This window comes from Triticum dicoccoides, chromosome 6B, assembly GCF_002162155.2.
Source record: "Triticum dicoccoides isolate Atlit2015 ecotype Zavitan chromosome 6B, WEW_v2.0, whole genome shotgun sequence".
NCBI lineage: Eukaryota > Viridiplantae > Streptophyta > Magnoliopsida > Poales > Poaceae > Triticum > Triticum dicoccoides.
This window is the reverse complement of record NC_041391.1, coordinates 16,749,272-16,757,903: the sequence shown is the minus strand read 5'-3', so window position 1 is coordinate 16,757,903 and position 8,632 is coordinate 16,749,272.

Below are 8,632 nucleotides of genomic sequence, written 5' to 3'. Positions count from 1 at the left end.
GAACCTTTGTATTCGCGGGTCGAAGGGGGCAATTTACCGCACCCCTCAAAAAATATAAAATTAAGGGTCACTTTTTTTGCCCAAAACCGTAAACCGGCGATTATTTTGCGGGTCGGGACAATATAAGGGGTCTGTTAGAGATGTTCTAAGGACACTTGCCCGACTGGGGAACTGAAGCCGACTATAGGCACTAGCAACTCATGAGACACCCCTTGTTTGACTTATCTTCCCGGGCAGTAATCTTCATGGGCATGGGCCTTAGGTTGGCCTTTCGTAGCTATGGGCCTACCCATAGGTGTTCCCCCATCAGTTATGAAGCCTAAAGTCTGGAGTTAGGATCTACTAGAGACTAATGCGCGCTACGCCCCGCCATTCTTCACTCGTGGAAATGGTCTTTTTTTTCTCCAGCTGGTTGTTGTGCTTGGTTGTTTTGTTTTGGATTTATCTTCATTGTCTTGGATTTTAATTACATTCTGTTAGTGTCGTTTTCTTTGTATGTCGTGCTAGGGTGCTGGTAGGGACAATATTTGTCCTGAGAGGAGAGTAGAGTTGTTCGGTGTGTGGTTATGCCATTACATATTATGACCTCGGTGTAAGCCGGCGGCCGTTGTGTGAGCACCTTTGGAAATTCATATTCCATGTTGAAACGATGAAATTGCCACTATAATGTTCGCACGGGCCGGCCCATGATGCTAGCGCTCGCTTACCTCGACTCGCTCTCTGACTATTTTTTTAATTTTTAAAAAGTTCATAAAGTGAAAAGATGTTCACGGATTTTAAAAAATCTCAGATTTTTTAATATTCCAAATTAAAAAACAGCATTTTTGAGAATTTCAAAAATATTAACAAATTTGAAATAAATTTTACAAAGTTCAAAAGATGTTAGTGAACTCTAACAATATTCATGGATTTTAAAACTATTCATATTTAAAAAATATATACATTAATTTTAGTAAATTTCATGAATTGAAATATGAAAAAATGATAATAAAAAACCAAAAGGAGAAGAAAGCTGAAAAAACTGGAACCATCAACCAATGACACACACACATCCTGACATGCAGATCCCAAAAGACCCCACAGCCCTTGACACACCAAGACACTCAAAATCTAGGGAGATCAGGACTTTTAAAAAAATTCATGGATTTCAAAAAAATCGCAAATTTGATTTAAAGTTCATAAATTTGAACTTTAAAAATATTCACGAATTTTAAAATATTCATATTTTTTAAATGTTCACAATTTTTAATAAATTTTCATAAATTAAAATATAGAATGAAAATTTTACATATAAAATAGAAGAAAACCAAAAAATAAAAACAATAAAAAGAAGAAAAAAAGACAGGAACCCTCAACCAACTACACGCACTATTACATGTGGAGCCCAAACGACCCCGGAGCCCTCGAACCCAGAGCATTCATTTCTACTCATCCCTGCACCCTGCCCTTCTTGACTCCTCTCGTCTTGCTCCACAACCATTGCCGACTTGCTAGCCAGGCAATCACCGATGTGCTCACTACAAAATGTGTGCTTCTGTGACGAAAATCCTCATGATTGAACAGAAAACGCCGCCTAAGGTCATTTTCCGTGATGGAAAACAGTCATGAGCTGATTTTCTCCCGGGCAGCGCCCTCGGCAACTTTGGTGATGCTCTGGCCTGATTTTGGGCGACGCATTTGGCCGTCATTAGGCATGTGCCTATTCGACGATGATTTTTTGTGTCATGGCAAATCTACGGCGAGTTAGAGGAGAGGGAGGGGGCTGCGCCCCCTCTAGGGTTCCCACCCCAAGGGGTGCAGCAGCCCCAAAACCCATCTAGGGTGGCGGCCAAAGGGGGGAGAGGGGGAAACTTGCCCCCCAAGCAAGGTGGGCGCCCCCTCCCCAAACCCTAGGCGCCTTGGGCCCTTGTGGGGGGGGGGGCACCAGCCCACCTGGGGCTGGTCCCCTCCCACACTTGGCCCATGCATCCCTTTGGGGCCGGTGTCCTCACTTGGTGGACCCCCGGGACCCTCCCGGTGGTCCCGGTACGTTACCGATAACACCCGAAACTTTTCCGGTGACCAAAACAGGACTTCCCATATATAAATCTTTACTTCTGGACAATTCTGGAACTCCTCGTGACGTCCAGGATCTCATCCGGGACTCTGAACAACATTTGGTAACCACGTATATCTATTCCCTATAACCCTAGCATCATCGAACCTTAAGTGTGTAGACCCTACGGGTTCGGGAACCATGCAGACATGACCGAGACGTTCTCCGGTCATTAACCAACAGCGGGATCTGGATACCCATGTTGGCTCCCACATGTTCCACGATGATCTCATCGGATGAACCACGATGTCGAGGACTCAATCAATCCCATATTCAATTCCCTTTGTCTAGCGGTATATTACTTGCCTGAGATTCGATCGTCGGTATCCCGATACCTTGTTCAATCTCGTTACCGGCAAGTCTCTTTACTCGTTCCGTAACACATCATCCCGTGATCAACCCCTTGGTCACATTGTGCACATTATGATGATGTCCTACCGAGTGGGCCCAGAGATACCTCTCCGTCACACGGAGTGACAAATCCCAGTCTTGATTCATGCCAACCCAACAGACACTTTCGGAGATACCCATAGTGTACCTTTATAGCCACCCAGTTACGTTGTGACGTTTGGTACACCCAAAGCTTTCCTACGGTATCCGGGAGTTGCACAATCTCATGGTCTAAGGAAATGATACTTGACACTAGAAAAGCTTTAGCATACGAACTACATGATCTTTGTGCTAGGCTTAGGATTGGGTCTTGTCTATCACATCATTCTCCTAATGATGTGATCCCGTTATCAATGACATCCAATGTCCATGGTCAGAAAACCGTAACCATCTATTGATCAACGAGCTAGTCAACTAGAGGCTTACTAGGGACATGGTGTTGTCTATGTACCCACACATGTATCTGAGTTTCCTATCAATACAATTATAGCATGGATAATAAACGATTATCATGAACAAGGGAATATAATAATAATAACTAATTTATTATTGCCTCTAGGGCATATCTCCAACAGTCTCCCACTTGCACTAGAGTCAATAATCTAGTTCACATCGCCATGTGATTAACACTCACAGGTCACATCGCCATGTCACCAACATCCAAAGAGTTTACTAGTGTCACTAAACTAGTTCACATCATCATGTGATTAAGACTCAATGAGTTCTGGGGTTTGATCATGTTTTGCTTGTGAGAGAGGTTTTAGTCAACGGGTCTGCAACATTCAAATCCGTATGTACTTCGCAAATCTCTAGGTCATATTGTAAATGTTGCTTCCACGCTCCACTTGGAGCTATTCCAAATGGTTGCTCCACTATACGTATCTGGTTTGCTACTCAGAGTCACTCGGATAGGTGTTAAAGCTTGCATCGACATAACCCTTTACGCCGAACTCTTTATCACCTGCATAATCGAGAAACATGTCCTTATTTACTCCAAGGACAATTTTGACCGCTGTCCAATGATCCATTCCTGGATCATTCTTGTACCCCTTGACTGACTGATGGCAAGGCACACTTCCGGTGCAGTACACAACATAGCATACTATAGAGCCTACGTCTAAAGCATAGGGGACGACCTTCATCCTTTCTCTCTCTTCTGCCGTGGTCAAGCTTTAAGTCTTAACTTCATACCTTACAACTCAGGCAAGAACTCCTTCTTTGACTGATCCATCTTGAACACCTTCAAGATCATGTCAAGGTATGTGCTCATTTGGAAGTACCATTTAGCATTTTTGATCTATCCTCATAGATCTTGATGCTCAATGTTCTAGCAGCTCAATCCAGGTTTTCTATTAAAAAACACCTTTCAAACAACCCTATATGTTTTCCAGAAATTCTACATCATTCCCGATCAACAATATGGCAACAACATATACTCATCAGAAATTCTATAGTGCTCCCACTCACTTCTTTGGAAATACAAGTTTCTCATAAACTTTGTATAAACCCAAAATCTTTGATCATCTCATCAAAGCGTACATTCCAACTCCGAGATGCTTACTCCAGTCCTTAGAAGGATTGCTGGAGCTTTGCATACTTGTTAGCGTCTTTCAGGATTGTCAAAACCTTCTGGTTGTATCACATACAACCTTTCCTCAAGAAAATTGTTGAGGAAACAATGTTTTGACATCCTATCTACAAGATTTCATAAATAATGCAGTAACTGCTAATCCAATTTGAACAGACTCTTAGCATCGCTACGAGTGAGAAAGCCTCACCGTAGTCAACTCCTTGAACTTGTCAGAAAACATCTTAACGACAACTCCGTAATACTTACCATCATTGTCTGTCTTCCTTTTAAAATCCATCTGTACCCAACAGCCTTACGACCATCAAGCAGTTCTGCCAAAGTCTACACTTTGTTTTCATACATGGATCCTCTCTCGGACTTTATGGCCTCGAGCCATTTGTCGGAATTCGGACCCACCATCGCTTCTCCATAGCTCATAGGTTCATTGTTGTCTAGCAACATGACCTCCAAGACAGGATTACGTACCACTCTGAAGCAGTACGCATCCTTGTCGACCTACGAGGTTTGGTAGTGACTTGATCCGAAGTTTCATGATCACTATCATAAGCTTCTACTTCAATTGGTGTAGGTGCCACAGGAACAACTTCCCGTGCCCTGCTACACACTAGTTGAAGTGATGGTTCAACAACCTCATCAAGTCTCCACCATCCTCCCACTCAATTCTTTCGAGAGAAACTTTTCCTCGAGAAAGGACCCGTTTCTAGAAACAATCCTTTTGCTTCCGGATCTGAAATAGGAGGTATACCCAACTGTTTTTGGGTGTCCTATGAAGATGCATTTATCCGTTTTGGGTTCGAGCTTATCACGATGAAACTTTTTCACATAAGCGTCGCAGCCCCAAACTTTCAAGAAACGGCAACTTAGGTTTCTCCAAACCATAGTTCAAACGGTGTCGTCTCAACGGAATTACGTGGTGCCTTATTAAAGTGAGTGTGGTTGTCTCTAATGCCTAACCCATCAATGATAGTGGTAACTGGATAAGATACATCATGGTACGCACCATATCCAATAGGGTGCAACTATGATGTTCGGACACACCGTCACACTATGGTGTTCCAGGCGGTATTAATTGTGAAACAATTCCACAATGTCTTAATTGCGTGCCAAAGCTCGTAACTCAGATACTCATCTCTATGATCATATCATAGACATTTTATCCTCTTATCACGATGATCTTCAACTTCACTCTAAAATTACTTGAACCATTCAATAATTCAGACTTGTGTTTCATCAAGTAAATATACTCAACATCTACTGAAATCATCTGTGAAGTAAGAACATAATGATATTCATTGCATGCCTCAGCACTCATTGGACTGCACACATCAAAATGTATTACTTTCAACAAGTTGCTATGTTTTTCCATTTTACTGAAAACGAGGCTTTCAGTCATCTTGCCCATGTGGTATGATTTGCATGTCTCAAGTGATTCAAAATCAAGTGAGTCCAAATGGTTCATTTGCATGGAGTTTCTTCATGCATATACACCAATAGACATGGTTCGCCTGTCTCAAACTTTTCAAAAACGAGTGAGTCCAAAGATCCATCAACATGGAGCTTCTTCATGCGTTTTATACCAATGTGACTTACATGGCAGTGCCACAAGTAGGTGTTACTATCATTACTATCTTATATCTTTTGGCATGAACATGTGTATCACTACGATCGAGATTCAATAAACCATCCATTTTAGGTGCAAGACCATTGAAGGTATTATTCAAATAAAACAGAGTAACCATTATTCTCCTTAAATGAATAACCGTATTGCGATAGACATAATCCAATCATGTCTATGCTCAACGCAAACACCAAATAACAATTATTTAGGTTTAACACCAATCTCGATGGTAGAGGGAGCGTGCGATGCTTGATCACATCAACCTTGGAAACACTTCCAACACATATCGTCAGCTCACCTTTAGCTGGTCTCCGTTTATTTCGTAGCTTTTATTTCGAGTTACTAACACTTAGCAACCGAACCGGTATCTAATACCCTGGTGCTACTAGGAGTACTAGTAAAGTACACATTAACGTAATGTATATCCAATATACTTCTATCGACCTTGGCAGCCTTCTCAACTACCAAGTATCTAGGGTAATTCTGCTCCAGTGGCTGTTCCCCTTATTACAGAAGCACTTAGTCTCGGGTTTGGGTTCATCCTTGGGTTTCTTCACTAGAGAAGCAGCTGATTTGCCGTTTCATGAAGTATCCCATTTTTGCCCTTGCCCTTCTTGAAACTAGTGGTTTCACTAACCATCAACAATTGATGTTCCTTCTTGATTTCTACTTTCGCGGTGCCAAACATTGTGAATATCTCAAGGATCATCATATCTATCCCTGATATGGTATAGTTCATCATGAAGCTCTAGTAGCTTGGTGCCAATGTCTTTGGAGAAACATCACTATCTCATCTGGAAGATTAACTCCCACTCGATTCAAGTGATTGTTGTACCCAGACAATCTGAGTACAAGCTCAACGATTGAGCATTTCTCCCTTAGTTTGTAGGCTAAGAAGCTCGCGGAGGTCTTATACCTCTTGACGTGGGCACGAGCCTGAAATCCCAATTTCAGCCCTTGGAACATCTCATATGTTCCGTGGCATTTCGAAATCGTCTTCGGTGCCTCAATTCTAAACCGTTTAACATTACCGAACTATCATGTAGTCATCAAAACGTGTATGTCAGATGTTCGCAACATCCACAGACCACGTTCGAGGTCCAGCACACCGAGCGGTGCATTAAGGACATAAGCCTTCTAATGTCCGCATAATTGCTACTGTCAACTTTCAACTATATTTTCTCTAGGAACATATCTAAAACAGTAGAACCAAAGCGCGAGCTATGGCATAATTTGCAAAGGGCTTTTGACTATGTTCAGGATAATTAAGTTCATCTAATGAACTCCCACTCAGATAGACATCCCTCTAGTCATCTAAGTGATTACATGATCCGAGTCAACTAGGCCGTGTCCGATCATCACGTGAGACGGACTAGTCATCATCGGTGAACATCTTCATGTTGATCGTATCCACTATACGACTCATGCTCGACCTTTCGGTCTCTTGTGTTCCGAGGCCATGTCTGTACATGCTAGGCTCGTCAAGTTAACCTAACTGTTTCGTGTGTGTAAATCTGGCTTACACCCATTGTATGCGAACGTTAGAATCTATCACACCCGATCATCATGTGGTGCTTCGAAACAACAAACTTTCACAACGGTGCACAGTTAGGGGGAACACTTTCTTGAAATTTTAATGAGGGATCATCTTATTTACTACCGTCGTTCTAAGAAAATAAGATGCATAAACATGATAAACATCACATGCAATCAAAAAGTGACATGATATGGCCAATATCATTTTGCTTCTTTTGATCTCCATCTTCGGGGCTCCATGATCATCATCGTCAGCGGCATGACACCATGATCTCCATCATCATGATCTCCATCATCGTGTCTCCATGAAGTTGTCTCGCCAACTATTACTTCTACTACTATGGCTAACGGCTTAGCAATAAAGTAAAGTAATTACATGGCATTGTTCAATGACACGCAGGTCATATAATAAATCAAGACAACTCCTATGGCTCCTGCCGGTTATCATACTCATCGACATGCAAGTCGTGATTCCTATTACGAGAACATGATCAATCTCATACATCACATATCATTCATCACATTCTTTTGGCCATATCACATCACATAGCATACCCTGCAAAAACAAGTTAGACGTCCTCTAATTGTTGTTTGCATGTTTTACGTGGCTGCTATGGGTTTCTAGCAAGAACGTTTCTTACCTACGCAAAAGCCACAACATGATATGCCAATTGCTATTTACCGTTTATAAGGACCCTTTTCATCGAATCTGATCCGACTAAAGTGGGAGAGACTGGCACCCGCTAGCCACCTTATGCAAAAAGTGCATGTCAGTCGGTGGAACCTGTCTCACGTAAGTGTAGGTGTAAGGTCGGTCCGGGCCGCTTCATTCCACAATACCGTTGAAACAAGATTGGACTAGTAACGGTAAGCATATTGAACAAAATCAACGCCCACAACTACTTTGTGTTCTACTCGTGCATAGAATCTACGCAATAGACCTAGCTCTGATACCACTGTTGGGGAACGTAGCAGAAATTCAAAATTTTCCTACGAGTCACCAAGATCTATCTATGGAGAGACTAGCAACGAGAGAGAGGAGAGTGCATCTACATACCCTTGTAGATCGCTAAGCGGAAGCGTTCAAGAGAACGGGGTTGAAGGAGTCATACTCGTCGTGATCCAAATCACCGGAGATCCTAGTGCCGAACGGATGACACCTCCGCGTTCAACACACGTGCAGCCCGGTGACGTCTCCCATGCCTTGATCCAGCAAGGAGAGAGGGAGAGGTTGGGGAAGACTCCGTCCAGCAGCAGAACAACGGCATGGTGGTGATGGAGGAGCGTGGTAATCTAGCAGGGCTTCGCCAAGCACCACAAGAGATTAGGAGGGAGGGAGGTAGGGCTGCGCCAGGGAGAGGTGGAAACTCTTGTAGATGGCAGCCCCAAAACCTCAAGTTTA